The sequence below is a fragment of the Daphnia pulicaria genome, chromosome 5 (genome assembly GCF_021234035.1).
Source record: "Daphnia pulicaria isolate SC F1-1A chromosome 5, SC_F0-13Bv2, whole genome shotgun sequence".
NCBI lineage: Eukaryota > Metazoa > Arthropoda > Branchiopoda > Diplostraca > Daphniidae > Daphnia > Daphnia pulicaria.
Window position 1 is genome coordinate 3,512,634 of NC_060917.1, and position 18,720 is coordinate 3,531,353.

The 18,720-nt window shown below is 42.4% G+C and overlaps 1 long non-coding RNA gene across 1 annotated transcript; it reads left to right on the top strand.

Moving 5' to 3' along the window:
* The first annotated feature begins 421 nt into the window (after positions 1-421).
* On the top strand, positions 422-16,819 carry LOC124341614. Its single transcript, XR_006918535.1, has 3 exons — positions 422-647; positions 1,102-1,326; positions 16,041-16,819. It is a non-coding gene; the product is annotated as an uncharacterized LOC124341614 (long non-coding RNA).
* Positions 16,820-18,720: the final 1,901 nt, after the last annotated feature.

Consider the following 18,720-nt stretch of genomic DNA (forward strand, 5'->3'; position numbering starts at 1 on the left):
GGCTTTTTATTTGTTACGATTTATTATTTAATTGCATTTATTGATTCATCGGCGACGGCCAATATCAAATGAAAAAGGGAAGAAATTATTTCTTTCCTTCGTTTTTGGGCTGCCCGTTGGCAAACCTGCACGGCATACGGAGGAGACCAGCAGGTGCGTGCAGTGTGTGTCTTTTCCTTCTTCCTCTTTTTTGTCTCATCTTTATAATAAGTTTTTCTTTCAAATATCTATGCACATACTTTACTGTGGTAGGGTTGGGGATGAGTGTAACTTGATGAAACGAACTGTTAAATACTAAAATCATTCCGATCCAGCGGATGAGAAAACCGATTCGATCGTTTTCGAGCGGTTTGCATTTAGGGGGGAGGGGGTCGATTTTTAATCATTTCTAATCGATATCTTAAGAACATGACTAATTAGAATTAGTGTCGTCTGCTTTCGAAAGCATGCGAAAAAGAGATCTGTGAAATTGATTGGTGATTAGTGAATGATATTATTGATAACTATGATGAAACAGACAATAATTTTTTTGGAAACGTGGCTGCAGGAAAAATAGCACGAGAAATAGCATTACAAAAATGTGGTCGTCGTGTGAACTCTGATGGTGGCTCTTGATGGAGTAGCTTCATGCAAACTCCATGCAGCAGGTAAATAAAACTATGAATGAAATGATTGTAGGAGTTTAAATAGAAGTGTTAAACCTGTTCCAAATTTATGCATTTGTATCATGTAAGCCCCTTGTCGATGAATTTCAGTTTTTGCACTATGTAACCTTTCCTTTGTGCTGCAGATTTTAGGCCTGTCCAGCCATCGTAACCACAACATATGCCTGTTTTGCTTGTGCAGGTGTTAAACTGTCACCAGCAACAATCTCAGTCTCATATCATCGCCTAGGAAAATAATTTTTGTTACTTTTAATCTTGTGACCTGCTAGATATTTCAATGATGCATGACTTGCACAAAATGCAGTGTATTACATGTAAACCTTACATTCTCCCATTTATTAACAGTCAGGATTTACCCAGTGTCAACTTTCCTTACTTGTTGTTTCTGTACAATCTGTAAATATTTCTCGTAACCTATTTTATATTTATTATTTAGATAAACAGCATCCCATTGGAATTTTCCCATTCCAATCATTGGATTGGGGAAAACTACCGATGTCGGCTGAGTTCTTCCCCTTTCTTTAAATCCTCTAAAGGTGTCTTCGTGTACAGCCATATGTGTGTGTACTCACGAGAACCCTCTGTTTCCTATTCGGTGGATTCAACTATTTTTCCAGATAGAGCCCTTTTGGATGCCTGGCTGTATTTCCCAGGCAAAAAGGTAGGGCAAATCTATCTGTTATTCCTTTCTGACTATTTAGTGGCGTTGCTTAGAAATCGTGACACAGTATGGAGTACTATTATTCTTGAGCTAGGCTGTTGACTGGGACGTTTTTGTTTATTCAGCCAGGGTTCATTGAATAACTCATTTGTAGTACGACTGCAGATATCAGGCTTGTTTTGTTTTGTACCTCACAACTTTTTCTGTGGGTAAACCATTTCAAAAATGTTTGAACTTTCAACACTTGAAGCAAAGTGCGACTAGACAATTGTATGACCAAGAGGTAAATCTGACGCAACATCGGCACCTCCTTGTTTAGAATTTTTTCCAGGGAAACTTTTTTGCTTTTTATTGATTGTTGATTGACATTATTGATTCATTGGCGACGTGACGGCCAATATCAAATGAAAGAGAGGGAAAATTATTTCTTTCCTTCATTTTTGGGCTGCCCGTTGGCAAACCTGCACGGCATACGGAGACCAGCAGGTGCGTGTCTTTCTCTTTCCTTCTTCCTCCTGTGCCCCATCTTTAATCAGTTTTTCTTTTTGAAAGACTTTCACAACGTCATTAGAGGAATAAAAATTAAAAAAAAAGAGAGATACTTTTTTGTTCGACAATTACAGTACAGTCTCTCATCGCCTTGTATACATTTTTATACATTTTACTGATGATAATCATTGCCCATTTATTTTTATTTTTTTGGCTGGACTTTTCCATTTTTTTTGTGTGTGTATTCGCTTTCTGATATTATTATTAGATATTTTCAGCTTTTTGTGGGTCTCCCATTTTTTCTTTATCTTGTCGTGCGGACGTGCCGGCCCAGCCGTTCGCAGTCCATGGCCTGGAAATGTGCTGTGTGCGCTGGCCTTTATATTTTTCTTTGGCCAGCTTTTTGTCGGTTGGTGTTATTTCGGCTAGATACTATATACTGCTGGCCGCCGACTGGCCAGTTGATTGCTTCTTCTCGCTTGATTGGATGCCCCATTCTTTTTCTCTCTCTCCCCCTCTCTGTCAAATGTTATGTAATAACTAACGTATTGTGTTATGCGCGCACTGTATGACTCGCGCGTTTCACACTGCCAAAAAAGTCTCCTCTTTCACGTCGATGGTACGTACAACCTCTCGTCTTTTTTTCTTTTGTTTCGTGGGTTCGACAGACCCGGCCACCCCCCGCCGTGTCCCGTTCGACCTCCCCCGGTCTCTCACGCGACTGTCCTTCTACGACGTGCATAATTCAACTAACAGACTTAATGAAGTGCATATGTAGAAAGTCAAGCGAATTATTCGCGTCCGTCGTCGCTGTCGTCGACTCGCGAGTCCGCCAAGAAAATAAGAACTTTTTCCACCCTCATTCCGAACCCTTAACCTTCTGCAATCATCCAGCGCTCCGTCCTCTCTCTCTCTCCTAATCATCTTTGTCTCTGTGTGTGTGTGTGCGTGTGTGAATAGAGTACAGAACATACAACAGACATTCACTGGCGAGAGAGAACGTCGCTGTGTGTGCAACGCGCAGTAGACACACAGCAGAGAGAAACTTGTAGTGATTCTTGACGTCCGTCGTTTCCTGCTTCAACAACGTCCGTCCCGTCTATTTCGACTGACGTCCTTTCTATTATGTTTTCTGCTGGTTGTTACACACACACACAGACTTTTCAAAATATGAGAGAGAGACAAGTCTGGCGGGCTGAAGGGGAAAGAAGAAGAAGATTGAACCAGTCAATCTGTCCACCCTCATTCAACAACCCACGGTCCCTGCTGCTGTCGGTCCGTTCAGATTTAAAACTGTTCACGTTCCTTGTGATTATTATTTTGTAGTTGCTTGCTTTGTTTGATCAAAAAGGAATGGAATGGATTTAAATGCAATACGCCGTCTGATATTTGATAAGAATAACTTTTGAGGGGTTTGTCCGTTATTTAGTGATTCTTTATATTTTTTAGAATTCAAAAATACCCGCAGGGTTCTTGCGTAAGAAGGTTTTTGGGATCGAAAGTTGTTTTTTTGTTGATCGTGATCGATTGGTTATGGCATAGAGATTTTTTGTTCCTGGTTTGATCCATGCTGGGTGCAGCGGAATCTTATATATCCGACAAAATCTAAACTCTCCGTGTCATTTTTTTCCATCCACTTCTTATATAGAAGAAGAAGAAAAAAAAGCTGAACTCAATTTTGCTGAATGTGTAGAATTTCCTGAGAATTTCCAGCTGGGTAATTCCGGACCACAGCCTCTTCTCCTAAATTTTTTATTTTTATTTTTTTTTCCATTTGGTTTTTTTTTCTTCTGTGTGTCCTCTACTACGTCACATAACACGAAGAGAGAGAAGCACCGAGAGAGAGAGAAGTCTATACACATGGTGTGCAGCACAAAGAAGAGAAAAAAAAAGAGAGCCAAGGCCTGGCCAACAGCTCGTGTGATCCGTGAAGCATATCAACATGGTTCAAATATCCGACACACACACTATGTGTAAAGCTCTACACTCCCCCCCCCCCCCCCACCCTTCTCGCTCTTCTCTGTGTCTCTTTTGAGTTTTGTGTGTGTGTGCGAAGGGAAGCCCCTTGTATGTCCAAGTTTCTATACATCAGCCGTTTCTGTTGTATATACGAAGAGAGAACTTTTCACGAGTTAGATATTCTCCCCTCTAGCAGCAGCAGCTCTCGCCCTTTGTACACACAGGAACTCTGGCGCTTGTACGCAGACCCCGTCCTCGGTATCATATTGATATATTATGTATTACAGTTCCGAGAGAGAGAGAGATAGAGGAAAGATAGAATGGTGGGCGCATATTCAGACATCTTATTTTTCTCTCCTTTTTATTTCTACTTTCCGCTTGTGCAAACGATTGTGAACCGACCGGTTCTCTATTTTTGGGATGAGCGCGCCATTGCAGTCTGGGGCTGTGCTGTCTGTTTGGTTACATTCGATTAAATTCCTATCTGATATAGAGCTCAACTCCCTTGTATATAGACGAGAGAGTTACGTGATAGTTGTTCGTCTATATACACACATTTTTTTTTTTTTTTTCGGGTTAGACGAGATTATGTGTGTGTGTCTCTCGGGTGATTGCGATTCCCCCTCTCTTTTTTTTCATTTTGTTTTGTAGTTTAAATTTCAATCTCCCGAGAAATAATTTATTAAAGAGACAAACGCAAACTGCGCTAGCAGCGAGCGTCTCTCGTTGGGTTGTTTTTTCCTTTGACTCCAAGGAGAAATTGGACGTGACGTTTATGCGCATCGAGACATGTTAAAATAAGGTTTTTTGGATGCGATCCAAAGTAATAATAGAGACTCTTCAACAAGTCATCATCATTCCGCCTACGGTTCTCTCCCTTCTCTCTCTCTTCTCTTCTCTCTCTTTATAGCTTTTTTCTTCCTCCTTTCTGTTTTGTTTTGTTTTTTTCCCTTTTTTTTTCCGCTTGTATTTTAACATGTGACGCATAGGAGAGAGAGGAAAGAGAGATAGAGACGTTGATACCCAAAGAACTCAGACACACACACACACAACAAAGTTCAAGAGTCGTCTACTGCCACCGAGGCAACGCGACAAGACGAAGAGATGAACCTTTCAGCATTTTCCCAGCCAAATTCTCTCGTCGTCTCTTTGGCCAGCCTCAAATCGCACACAAAGTCAAACACACATTTGCCAGTTTGCGCTTGTCGTTCATCTACCCAAAGGCCTAAAAACATCTCGACGCGAAAGACCTTGATGAGGGCCAAACGAGAGTCGAACCCCCCCATTAAAAATTCTTGTTGTATTCGTTAGTTGATGTAACAATGGAACATCAAAGGTAATAAATAAATGGCCGAGAAACCGCGAAAAAGAGCTAGACGGTAAAGATTATAAAGAGGAGAGCCTGTTTATGCATTCTCCATTTGAGAAATCATAATCTGCTGGAAAACTTGGAGATGAACGTATAGAAGAAAGAGAGAAAACTGCTTTGTCCGCCGTAGTATGATTATTACGACAGCAGCAACAACTTCTTCTAGGCTCATCCGTCATCGTGTCTATGTGGCCTGTCGCTGCGTCCTTCCTACGCCCGTCTCCACTTAACTCTATAATTCCACGTAGAAGAGTATCTAGAGTTAATGGACGGAAATAACATGTAGAAGAACAAACCAAAGTTGCTGCTCTCGGCCATATCGAGTTGATGCACAAGTTGGCAATCTAAACAAAAAATAACCAAACTTTCTTTCTAACATTACATTACTGTTTGCCCTCTATACTTTTTTTCCTGCTGGTCGTTGTTGTTTTTTTCGTCTTTTCAATCCTGTCGCGGATTCGAAAGCCTTTCAAACGGAGTGGGGGAAACAAAATTCTCTGTCCGTGTCCAAAGTCAAATATTGAGAGTTTTCGCTGTGAGAGCATCGATGGTGGTGATGATGGTGCAGTGCGTGTCTTCAAAGACAAGACACATGGCCCACGGAGAGAAAACCCAGGAGAGAAAGAGAGGCCAAGCCCTGCGAAAGAAATACTAGATGTATAAATACACACACACACACACCGACAGACCGTAAAAAAGAAGGAAGGAAGGAGGTATATAGGAGTAGAGAAGAGAGAGGGAGGTTGACAATGGCCAGACTCTTTGTTTGTCAGCTGCCAGCAGTTGTGTATAGAGCGTCTCAGTCAGAGGGTCTATAGGCAGAGAGCCATTACTAACGACCAGAGCAAATCTTGGGAAAGAAAGAAAGAACAAGCTGCTAGGGGTCTCTCTCTCTCTTTTTTGGCTGGAACTAGAGACGGACGAGGATGGGGGCCCTGCCCAGCATCGAAATGGGGAAAAGAAAAAGACTCGGAAAAGGAGAAGAAGAGAGAAAAAGTGGTTGTGGCTGCTGGGGGCCTATACGTATGTATATGCGTGAGGGGGCGAGAGAAATGAAAGAGACCAAGAGGTGGATGGATGGATGGATGGATGGATCCCCATGTTGTTGGCACCAAGAGTTGACACTGGCGCACAGTCAGACAAAAAGCAGTAGAGAAGAGAGGGGGGTTTCGTTTGCTAGTGGCAGGCAACAAGGAAGAATAATAAAAAAAGGAAAATCTAACCGGACGGGACGGACAGAAACCCCGCAGCAGTCGGTCTCTCTCAGACTTTTGCCATTGAGGGGGAGAGCGAGAGAAAGATAAAGATAGGAGAGAAGAGCTCAACTCAATCACACACTCACACGACCGTGAAAAGCGAAAAAAAACACACACACACACAAACTGTGAAGAGCAAACGTCCCCCCAGCCAACGTTCGCCGTCCTGCACATAACCCAAATGCATTCAGTTTTTTTCTCTTTTCAAGGGGGGGAGGAGGATTGTCGGGTGTCGTTTGCATATGTCGCCATCAGCACATTTCTGCTCCTTTCCATCCCTCATTTCCTCCTTTGATGAGTTACGAGAGGCCAACCGAATATCAAAAAAGAAAAGCGCCTAACGTCTGAATGCAATCAAATGGAAATGAATTCAACATTTCTTTTTCAGATGGTTCTATAAACTTTGATGGTATTTTTCTCTCGTCCAAGCGACAAATGATTTTTATAGATATCTGAAAGGTTTTTCTCTCTTTTTCGCTTCAGTTTGTTAGACACAATTGAGGGAGAGAGAATGGAATTGAATGTGGCATTTTCCGCAGTCCGTCTCCAATATCCCTGGGCCATGTTTTATAAAAGGTATAGCAGCAGCGTTATGTGTGTATAGCTGCTAGCTAGCTATCATTATTATATGGATCTATTTTCAACCTTGTGTCTGCTATTTATAATATACGCGGTTCATCCATTCCATATCCAGCGGAGCCAGCCAGAATGAGTGGTGAGGGGGTAGAGAAGGGAAAAAATGGAACGATGCGCATCCATCTCTCTCTCTCGTCTCTCCGCTGAAGAGAAAAAATGCGAAGAAAAGGAAAGAAGATCCGTTGTTCGCATGGTAAAGAGAGGAAGACTGAGAAGAGTCTCTTGTGTGTGTGGTCGGTCATCATCATCATCATCCAGCCCAGCGGATGATGATGATTCTTCCGCATGTTGGTTCTCTGATATTTCCGGCGAATCGACCAGACCACCATCATCTCAATGTGTGGTAGACTCTCTAGCTCGAATTTTATTTTTTTTTTCTTTCTTCTTCGAGAAAGATGGTCGGACAAATAACTCCTGGCCGGATGAAAAGGAAACAACAAATCCCCTCCGCACCACAAAAAAAAAAAATTGGAAAGAAGACTTGACTGGGCAGCATTATAACCCGCAGCGTTTTATTACTCTCCGGCCCCGGCCATCAAACTAAAAGAGAAAAAAGTTTTTTTGTTTTTTTCCTTTTTAAAAGAGAAAAAATAAAAAAATTTATTTGGGTTTTTAGACGACAGAATATATATAAGAAGATGGCGGCAGGAAGGAGAGAGAGAGAGATGGATGGGGGTTTCGCAGCAGCAGCAGCAAAGTGTATATATATATATACAGTAAAAGACATTCCTCCTTCTTCTTTCACTCGACAAGTCATTTTTATGAGTCCAATATGTTCCAATAAATGGGAGGGATATATTTGGAGCTCCTAAGGCGGAGGACAAGGCGGAGGAGGAGGAAGGAAGGAGACCGTTGGAGCGTTGATGATTGGCTCTTTGTGTCGACGTTGGGGAAAATGTCGTCAACTCAACAGAAGAGGAGCCTCTTTTTTCTTTTTCTTTTTGGGAACCGGGTTATTTTCCCCAAATTTCATTGAAAAACTGCATTGGATATCCACATGGCGATATCCAATCTTCGACAATCCTCTTCTTCTTCTCTTTCTCAATCCAGCTGATTTCCATTTGGAATGCGGACCGTGCTGACTCGCGTGTGTCCATCAAAGAGCTACAGGGCAACCCCCTCCTATTTCGTCTCCGTCTCTGACTGGAATATAATTCCGTTGCTTTTCCCCCTAGAAGAAGAAGAAATAGTTTCTACCCCCTGACGAAGAACTCTTGATGATGATCGAACTCCTTTAGGGGGAGAGAAATGTTATTATTATTATTATTATAGAGCCAGAGATGGGGGGAAAAAAGATTCTTATCCCTGCGCTCGCTCAGGTTCATCAAACATTCGTCGTCATTTGCATTATTATTCACAGAATCTTCCTCCTGCATCTGCAGACGCACACAAATAACACATCCGCGCGATGGCTGGTAAAAGAAAAAAGAAAATCCCCTTCGTTTTTTTTCCTTTAAAACTTTTTTTCCACTTGAGAAACTGTTCAAATTGCTAATCACTAGACACCCGGATCGTTAACAAGTTCTCTTCGGAAAAAAAAAGGAGAAAAAGGGGGGAAGGAACGTCGAACATGCGGGGGATCCTTCAAAAGGAAAAAAACGAAAATAAAAATTAAATCGAAAAATGTATTTTTTCTTTTCTTTCCTTCTCTGCGTGTGCTGCGCGGAAGAGCGACCCGCCCACTCGTCACACACACACAGAAGAGAAACATTCAGCCGCCGATTTCATCTTAAAAATAGTTGACTATCTTGCTATATGCATGAATATTTTAGGCTCGTAAAAGCCCTCAACTTTTTTCCGCTAGTGCCTTGGCTATTTGGTTATTTTGTCTTTTTTCAAATTTAGCGCTTAAATGTCAAAGAGTCTGAATCAATAAACTGGGAGAATTACCAGCAACTTTCCGTTCAATTTTAAATTTGAGGATATCCAAGTTTTCAACAATCCCTTTCTTTCGGGGATGGGATGGATGTATTTATTATGGATGGACTGATGGTGAAATGAAATAGGTTTGGATACACACCCAGTGTATGTACATTGGCAAATAGGAGAATGCCCACACACACACCTATACTTGGAAGAGAAGAATATTAAACGTGTTGTGTGGATGAAGGGAGGAGTGTCGGCCACTCTTGTGCCAAAAAATGTTTGAAACACCTTCCAACTATTTGATTTTCCCCTTTTTTCTTTTTTTATTCTTTTTTTCTTCTTTTCTCTATTTTGCGATCACGTTCCACCATTTTTCCACGGGGTGATATCCCTCCACCCATTTCGCCACCACCCTCCTTTTGAATGATATACTGTGTGCGGATGGCGGGCGACGACGTCCCCCGGTATAGAATAAGAGAGACGGCGCGGCTCACGGATATTTCCTCCATTTATTATAAATGGGAATAATGGGGGCAACGCAGAGCAGCAGCAGAGAGCAGAGCTCTCGCATCGTGAGCCTATAAAGAGAGGAGCTAAGGAAGAATGAAAGAAAAGCACATTAAAGAAGAAAGGAAGGCAGTTGTGCTGCTGCTCCTGCTCCTGCTGGTGACTGGAAGGAAAATAAAAAAGAGAAAAAAAGAGAAAGAATGAGAAAGGATATATACAGCACGTACAGCAGACATACATCTAATATATACGAAGGGAGGGAATATAAAGGGGGGAGGATTGGGGTGGGGTTTTTGAGGGGGTGTCCATTAATTCTACTTTGGGAGAAAAGAAAAAGAAGAAAAAAGGGAACCAGCCCGGCATCGAATGATAAGCAACACACACCAGTGAAACTGAACTTGGTGGTGGTGGTGGTGTGTGCTGTCGGGCCATGGGATTGGAAGGGCCGGCTGATGGTTTTTTTTTTTTTGGCCCGGCTGCTGCTGCTGCTGGGTGTAGGGGCGGAGTACACACACACACACAAAGCACAGCACAGGTCAATAAATCGATATACCTTTTATTGTTCTATTGCATGTGTTATGTGTCTCGTTCGTCAGCCAACCAGCCAGCAGCCATCTCAAAAGCCCCATGGCCAGCTGGATTGCTGTTACTTTTTCCAGCTCTCGATTGCCACAGACTCGACTCGGCAATTAACGTACATACAAAACTTTTATGACATACTGCTGGCCGCCATCGAATGTATATAAGGCCAACCAACCACCAGCGCCCGCATAGTTCCCTTTTGGCTTTTTTTTTTCTTTTTGTTTTATCTTTTTTTACTTTTTTATTCGCCCAATCTTCTTTTTTTCTAGAGAGAGAGAGAAGCAATTTTCGGACGGACAAAAAAACTTTCCATCCGTCCGTTAACAATTTATTTCTCCCAACAGATGAAATATAGAGAGACACGCAACTTGGCTCTTCCAGATGACCCCGACCAACAAATCCGATACGATTTCTTTCTTTTTTTATTATTATTCCCCCCCTACCAACCATCAACCCAAAATTGTGTCACACATTTCAAAAGAAAAAGAGAAAAGCAAACAAAAGAAGAAGAATCTCAAGTGATTTTCCATCTTCTTTTGTGTGGGCGGACGCGGGCGGACGTTCGAATTTGATTGACGGATGGATGTGGTGGTGGTAGTGGGGGGGTTTATTTTTCAATTCGTTATTGATGTGTGCAATAGGAGAAAAAAAGGAGCACCGTAAAACTAGAGCGGTATATCTCTCCTACGTTATTTATCTATCGGTCGTCTGGTGTCTACATAGTGTCGCTTAGATGCCCAGCAGCAGCAGTATAGAGGCTCTTTTATTATTATTTTGTCTGTGGGATCCTTTTTGCCGACTATGTTTATAGCGCAACATAAATATAAGCCCATCGATTTACATCAAATGGGAGATGCCGATCGATTGAATGACTGGATGGACGACACCAATCATTCCACCCTCCTCTCTCTCAACTGCACTCACTGCTATTGGCAACAACAACAACAACAACATCGTCGTAGGACGACGCAATAACTGCCCAGCAGCAGCAGCAGCACACAGAGTCCACAATGTACATTTCCTATTAGGTTTGTACAAGGCTGATGTACATAGACGAGTCAGCAGCAGCAGCAGCAGCAAACTCTACTCTGTAACTATGTAATCAATAAAACGCGACGGACCGGGCTATACCCCCGTTTCCCCCCCAATTTCAAATGACATTTTGAGTGGACCAGAGAGCGACAACACAATAGTCCCCCCCCCCCCCCTGCCGACACACGCAAACTGGAAAAAACATTTTTACCTTTTTTTTTTTTTTGAATGAATCTCAAAAATAAAAAAAATGTTTTATTCATTTTTCCATTTCATTCCGCCGGCGGTGATCCATACGCCGCGTACCTATATATAAAATTCTCAATGACGGTCAGCAATATCTCCGGTCTACATATACAATAAGAGCGACGTCTAGAGGTCCTATCGATTGGCTGTGTAATTAGACATTGATTGTTGTTATTGTTGCCCCCCCCCCATTTTTCTTTCTCTGTAAAATATTCACTTGTTCTTGTTCTTTTTTTCTTGAATTTATTTCGTGTTGTCTGGGCAGGAGATTGGATGCCCGTGAGGGATTTCTGATCCAACGTGAAAACATAAAAGAAGTTTGTGCCCGCCTGACGAGGCAGAAACTGATTCCCCCCTCCCCCCATTCTTTTCACACAAGTCGAGGAACGATGAAGAAGAAGAAGAAGAACAAAGTTGATTAGTAAGAAACAGGAGAGAGAGGGTGGTAGGTGGAATTAGGGCGAGAGAAAAAAAAAGGGGGAAAGATGAGATGGTGAATGTGGTCGTCGTCGTCGATGTTGTCTATAGTGTCTGGTTGTATATATAGTATGGTAAGTGGGGTATGTGCAAATGGGGCGTTGCCCCGGCTAAGAAAAAGAAGCCCCAGAAATTCAATACATCAAGAAAAAAGAAATAAAGAAAGAAATGGAAGAGATAGAAGAACACATTTGGCTGTGTACAACACAGACGGTATTAGACGACGGGGTTTCGGCAGACAAGAAAAAAGATTCTCTTCTTCTTCTTCTTCTTCTCTTAAGATCGTCACTCGTGTGTGTGTTGTTGGTCGCCCTGCTGCTGCTGCTGTCTGTATACTGTATAGACGTGTATAGTTTAGTGGCAGTGCACAGAGAGCTCTCTTGTACATATCGAGAGCCATGCAGCTCGCCAAAGCGAAGGGATGAAAAACTAATATATCAAAAGGAGAAGCAGCTAGGGAAATGTCCCACTTTAGGGAGCAGCCAACTTGAAAATCCCTTTTTCTATACTATATTATACACCCCATTTTTTCCTTTGGGTTGGATATTTTCCCCCATCTTCCTTTCGCCTGCTGTTGCCCTGCCCTTTTCTCCTACCTTCCACTCTCAATCCTTTGGCACCAAAGTTACAATGCACATTTTCTTTTATCGCATGTACAAGTAACACCAACCACTATAGCCTCTTTTTCTCTCCATTTTCAAAAGGGATTTTCTTTTTTTTTTTTGCCTACCTACATACGGACTCCTCCCCATTTTCAAACCTTTTTCTTATATTTTTCAGCATCTCCTTAAAAGCTTTTTCTCTCCTTCTTTTCTTTGGGGTTTCTATGTATTTATTTATTCATCCTGACTGGAGAAAATTCTTAAATTCGGAGAAGGAGGATCTTTTTTTTATTATTTTCCAGGGAAATAAGGAAAAAAAAAAAGAATAAGTAAATTACACGTGTCGGGCCATTCATCTTGCGGCACTTTTTTATTCAGAAACGACAGTTTTTGTTTCATTTTATTTTTTCGCTCATATTTTTCGCAGAAAAGTGGATGGGATGAAATTGTGAGGGCCGTTTGGGCCATCTAAAGCGGCTCCGTCAGTCAAAAACATTTCAACGGTTCAATTCTTGTTGAATATTTCACGTCGCCTTTGTCTCTCGCATGTGTCTCTTCATATTCATTCGACTCTTAATTCTTCTTCTCCGGGGGCTCTGCTGTCGTGTGTAACGCGCCGGGGGGATAGCAATTAAGAGGAAAGCGCTTTCTTGCTTCTATACTTTAAGCATATAGTGGTGGGTGGAGAGACGCGGGATATATTTATATAGGAAGGAAAAGGGGGGGGGGGACGCGGGAGTGACAAGAAACGGCTGCTGCCGCTCCTGCTCCTGTGTCGAGTGGGAATCGAACTACCGTCCCGACTAATTGACTCGACGCCGACGCTCTCCTCGCAAACGCCATTCCAGTTGAAGGGACCCAACTCGTTGGTTGACGTGTGTGTGACGCGGGCCAAGGAAAAAGCATCACAGGGAGAGACCGAGAGAGATGGGGACGACTTTTTCCCCCCTCTTCTCCAATCATCGTGAGAGCTGCCCGATGAAGTTAATCAACTCCGACATCATCGAAAATGCCAATTATTCCCATTTTCTAAATTTTCTTCCCCCGACTTGATTTATTTTTGCTCGACAATTTAAATTTCTATTTTCAATCGGAATTTTAAAAAAAAAAGATACAACAGAGGAAAAGGTTTTCGATTGTCTTACGAGAGTTGCCCTTATTGTTTGCCTTGGTTCCGACGACTGGGGGGATTCCAACTGTGCGCGTATTTCTCTTCGCTTTGCGAGCGCAGTTTCCTAAGAGAATTTTTCTGTTGTTTTTTTGTTTTTTTCTGTTCCCAAAGTCATTAAAACTCGGAGGTGGGGGGGGTTGTGTTTCTCGGAAAACTCGTTACGTATAAGAAGAGAGTCTAGCTATACAATAACAACAACATTATACACAGCGATCCTTAATTTGCGAGGAGAAGAAAGAAAGTTATTGTCTTTCCGATCTTTTTTGTTTTAAAAAAGAAAGAAAGAAAAGGGTCCGGCTGCTGGCCCCTTTTGCCGGCAGAGAGTGGAACTGTAAATTACCACACAATTTCGATCGTTTGTTATACACTAGACGCCAGCCAACAGACACGTCTAAAAGCTGTTGTTGTTGTTGTTGTTGTTGCTGGCCCCTTTTTGATTTTTGATTTGAGCGAGTCATCGGATCAATGAGAAAATAAAACGAACTTAATCGAGGAACCTTTTGAGAGTCGAGTCTCTTTTTTCTGTTTCGTTTCGTTTTGTTTTGTTGTTTAGTCGAATGGATTTCTCCTCACACCGTGACCGAAAACGAGCGTCTCTCTCTCTCTACGTGTATTAGTAGTACAATAAATTATAATAATAACTAACCCACTCTATAGATTGTTAGAGGCTTAAAGGCAGGGGGCGATAGTGTTACAAAGTTTAATGAACACCATTACGAGAGGAACGGGCACACACAGCGCAGCCCCGGCGCAGCCCAGCGCAAACTACCCCACATTTTTAATGGAGGCACGGACGGATGGACGGAACGAAAGGCCGGCCGCCCGGCCATGAACCAAATTTATATTAAACATTTCCCCCGGAACCTGGCGATGGCGGGTGGGGGAAAATAGACGACGACGGCGGCGACGGCCCTGGCCGGCCCGCCCAGAAATGGAGGCCATTGCTTGTGCACATTGGAGCCCATTAGTGTGATGGATCTTCTCAATTGTGAATAATAAACGACCCAACTCTCTCTCTCTCTCTCTCTGTGTGTGTGTGTTTAGAAACGCAGAGAGAGAGAGAGGAGACATTAATCTAAATAAATCAAGTAAAACGAGATGAATGAATGAAAACGACGTAGTAGAAGTTGAACTCGGCGTCTTGTTTCAAATTTCATTTGCCTTTCCGTCTCTTTGATTCTTGTTAATAATCGTCGTTCTTCTCTCCCGTCACCCGACCGTTTTGGCGGAATGACGACGATTTGACGCATTTTTTATCAAAAAAAGTCCCAGCAGCAGCAGCAGCGTCAAACTCGTGTATCTTATCGTTCTCTCTAGCTCCTATATCCGGCGTGCAACTACTAAAGTGGGCGAAGAAGAGTTGGTGGGGAGGAAGGAATGAAATGAAATGATGAGATTTTAATGAAACGACTCGTGGAAACCAGCAGATCGCGCAAGTACGGAGAGGCGACCTTTTAGTTTACTCCATTCTCTCCACCATCTCTCCTCCTTTGAGATCGTCATGGGGGGCGGGCTAATGGTGGAGTGAATACATGGGTGAGACTCGTGTGTGTGTACTCTACCCATACAACAGAGCAGAGAGAGTTCGAGTCGGGAGCAATTCAGCGCAGGAGCGCTGGGCAGAAATGTATTTTTATATATAAGGAACCGGTTCGATTAATGAGTTCCTACTTTGGAGCTCGGTGCTGCGACTCGGCGGTCGTTATAACATTTCGCCTATACCCACCCACCCACACCGCACAGGATATTATATTCCCCCTTTTTTGAATAAATAATGATTGGGGAAAAAAAAAAGAAAAAGGGTTATTCCACGTTCGTTCGTTCGTTCGTTAGGAGTGGCCAAATCTCGGCACGACCAATCGACTGACTGACTGCCAACGACTCGGGACACACAAAAGAATGAGAGAGAAAAGAGAAAAAAAACAATGAAAGAATTTGGCATTTGTCTTTTTATGTATTCTTATCTCTGGCGACTTTTTAGTCTTTTTTTTGGTCGTTTCTCTTTTTTGTTTTTCTGGCCCCGCTCGGTCGTATATAGACTTTGTCGCAAGTCACATAGCCGTGACGTCACCATCCATCCGTGTAAAAAAAAAAATGCTTAACTTTTTTTTTCCCTGGAGGAGAAAAAAAGAAAAGAAATCAATTTGATTCTCTTTTATAGGTATAGTCCATTTCGTTTTATTTTTGTTGTCGTATTTTTGTTGCTTTTGACGTGGGCAGCAGCTATAGAGAGATGCCATCGCGACCGTATACAACACGGTCATAAGCCCATAGTAGTAGTTGGTATTATTGCCCCGGCACATTCGGAGAACCGAGCAGGATATTACGTAAGAAACGACAAAAAACAATCGGACTCGGTCTCCCCCCTCACCAGCCAATTCTTTTTTTTTGTTGTTTTTGGTTCCACCCTGATAATTTCTTCAGTGCTGTTATTATCCCGTCGTTGTTATTTTTTTCTTATTTTGTCTTGTCTTTTTATATCTGCAGTCATTTGACGGAAATTTGTTGTTTTGTTTTTCAAGAGACTCGTGAAAAGTGAGTCTAGACGTTTTCTTTTCAGATATGCCGAATTGAACTCTCTCTCCTATCCTATCCGTACAATATCAAATGCAACGGCCGTACATGCATCATTAGATTGGTAATCACCTCGAGTTTCGATTATGTAACGTTTGAATGGAAGAAAAAAGGAGAGAGTTGGGAAATGGCGCGTATTTCTCGAGAGGCTTTAAAAAACAAAATGTAAAAGTCGAAATAAGCGGAACACGCCAACAACCGACACCCCAAGCCCTGGTGAGGTTCTTATTATTATACGACGATTATTACGATTTCCTCGGCAGCCAGTCGAAATGGGAGAGAAGAAGAAGAAAGAAAAAAAGTTGTTTTTGGAAGTCGAGGAAAGAAAAAAGAAAGAAAAATAAAAAGGAGGCAGAAATTTCCGAGCCGTTGGCCCTTTGACAACATTTTGTGTGAGCGTTGTTCTTGTCATTCTTTGTGATCTTCTGTCATCTTTCCTCGTTAATAAGGAACGACGTGGAAAAAGGAAACGAGAAACAAGAAGGAAATCCTCTCTCTCTCTATCCTCCTCTTGTTTTGTTGTCCCTTTCTTTTCTTTTTCCTTTTTTTATCTTTCCCTTAGTGTCAACTAGACTAGCGAGTGATTTATAGAAAGACTTCGTCATTCGTCTCAAGTGACCCCTATATCCGTCAAAGGCAAAAGCCCAGGCGAAAATGCCAGATATAAATCAGCATTGCACACAGCAGCACAAGTACCACCGGACAATATATACCTACCCTCACACACACACAAAAAAAAGACAACTAAAATATTAAAAAGTCCTTCCTACATATTCGTTTCATATTTGTTTTTTTCTTTCCTCCTTCCTGCACAGTCTAGTGCAGGGCGACAAAAAACAAAATTGTTATTTTATTTCCTTCCCTTGTCGTCTGAAATTTTGAATTAAAAACGAATGAAACGAAATAAAAACACAAAAGTGATAATAACAATAAGGTCAATTTTATTTTTATTTTCTGTTTCTTTCATTTCGTCGTGTGCGGTGGTATTGTGTACCATGTAGCCAAAAAAATACGGCGTATGGGAAGTCTATTAAAATCGAGTTATAATGTGAAGAAACGAAGAAAAAATTGTGTGTGTGTGTGCCCACCGTGTCTCAGACGATCAAACCGAGAAAGTTTCCCATTGATTGGTTTCTCCATTAATAATTCGGGTTCTTTTTTTTCATTTTATTTTATTTTTTTCTTCTTGGTTCGTTCTTTTCTTTCCTTTAATGACCGGATCGTAATATTAATAAGACTTTGTGCCATATAGTTCCAGCTCGGTGTGTGTGTGCTGTGCTGTGTGTGTGTAGTCCAATAACAATAATTGCTGGGTTCCTATCGCTCGAGCTGCGTATAGCGTGGGGGGGTTGTTCTGTATTTTCTGGTCTAGTCCGTCGTTGGTTTCGTTTCTCTGTGTGCGCGCTGTACAGCAGATCTATAAGTAGTAGTGTGTGTGTGTGTAGAGTGTAGATGCGCTTTAACGAGCCTCGCTTGGGTATCCGACTGGAAAACATTTGGCCGGAGCTCCTGGCCGGGTTGGATTATATTTTCTCTCTCTCTCTCCTTCTCTCTCTTCGCGAGACTCTGTTCTACATTGGCCATCTGGCTTAATTACTTTTTCGGTTCTTCTTCTTCTTCTTCTCTCGGTCAGCCATTTGAGACGGAGACCAGACACACACACACACACACATATAGCTGCTGGACTTGGTGTATCTAATACGCTGCTGATGGCCATGGTGGTGGTGGTGGTGGGCCTCCTTTTCTTCTTTTCCACCTTGTCTTCGAGGCATATCTTATTTTTTGTATTTTCCTTTTCTCTTCGGAGAAAACAGGAGAACCCCCCATTTTTATTTTTTTACACGATCGTATATTCAAAATTGCTCGACTATGAATAGCGATGATGGGGTTCTTTTCAGCTGCGGTGCCCACGGAAAAATATTTCCGTCAAATGTAGAACGACACACAAAGAGGGTTGAAATTCAATTTGATTTGGCTGGTTTTCCTGCAGCTCGTCGTGTCTCGGAGTTGCCCATTGTGACGTCTAAACACACAGCTAGACAGCAGAGTGAGTGAGTGAGAGAGAGAGAGAGCCGGGCACAGTCGTACTGTAATATCGCCGTCCTATCTCGTCAACTCGTCCCCCTTGAGCTTGGTCTACCCAATTCTCCTCGCTCGACTGCACGAACCCCGTTCGTCTCCTATTTTTCTTTTGTGTCGTGTCGTCCCTTTTTCGGATTAGATTAGGAGCCGGGCGCTGAATAAGTCGGCGGTGTGTGAGGGAGATGGACTTATTGAAAAACAAGTGATAACTAAAGTGAACGACGGACCAGGGAACGAACGGGATAATCCGGTGGAAATTCGGACCCATCGACCCCCCCTTCGATCGTTCGTCTTCAACTCTGAAATGAATTCAAATCAAATCGTGAATAAATGAAAGAAGAACTGGGCGCGCTATAGTTTCGCTCAAAAGGAAAGAAGGAAAAAGAAAAACGTGTTTCCTCTTTTATGTCTGTGTCATTTTCTTCTCTTAATCATTCAAACATTTCGTTGCCGCCGCCATCATCATCATCATCATCATCATCGTCGTCGGTCTCGACGCCTCCGCTTCCAGCAGCAGCAGCCCCCGGTCGGCCCCCCCCCCCCCTT